Genomic DNA, 668 nt, shown 5'->3' with positions numbered 1-668 from the left:
CCCATTCGACACCCACGTTTTGTGTTCGGAAGCCAAACGGCAAGTGGCGTATCGTTCACGGTTACAATAAGCTCAACGCTACCACCATACCGACACCGACGCCGATTCCTAGGAAGGCTGTTCTCCAAAACAACATGGTTGGATGAACAAAGTACAGTGTATTCAAGTTGGTCTATGTGTATTACCAATTGCTCATGGGAGTGAGTGATATTTCGCTGGAAATGGTGAGAATCTCAAGCGGCATGCTCTGGGAGTGGCTGATGATGCCCCAAGGGCTATCAAAAAAAATGCATCAGCAACATTTAATCGTATTGTGACGCAGTTGTTCAGCCCCACCGCGCGTAGGCCCCGACATACTTCGGCGATGTCTTTGATCACAGTCGTGTGGAGCTCGGGAAAACAGATGAAGAGACACACATCGTCTATTTTGAGAGCGGTACTCGAGTGCATGCGCACGAATAAGCTGTGTGCTAGTGCTGACAAGCGCATCTTCGGCGCCAAGAAATCTCCCTTTTAAGGTGCTTCGTAGACTGGTCGGTTTTAAAGGACCAAACAGATTTGCGCAAGTGGTTTGGCCTCGCCAACTACTAAGTACAGCGTAAATAACGCAGAAATGGCCCGGCCATTATCCAATCTCCTTAAAAAGGATGTGGAGCGGTGATGGAACG

The sequence above is a fragment of the Plasmopara halstedii genome, assembly GCF_900000015.1.
Source record: "Plasmopara halstedii genome assembly, contig: Scaffold_650, whole genome shotgun sequence".
NCBI classification, from domain to species: domain Eukaryota; phylum Oomycota; class Peronosporomycetes; order Peronosporales; family Peronosporaceae; genus Plasmopara; species Plasmopara halstedii.
Note: the sequence above shows the minus strand (reverse complement) of the source record.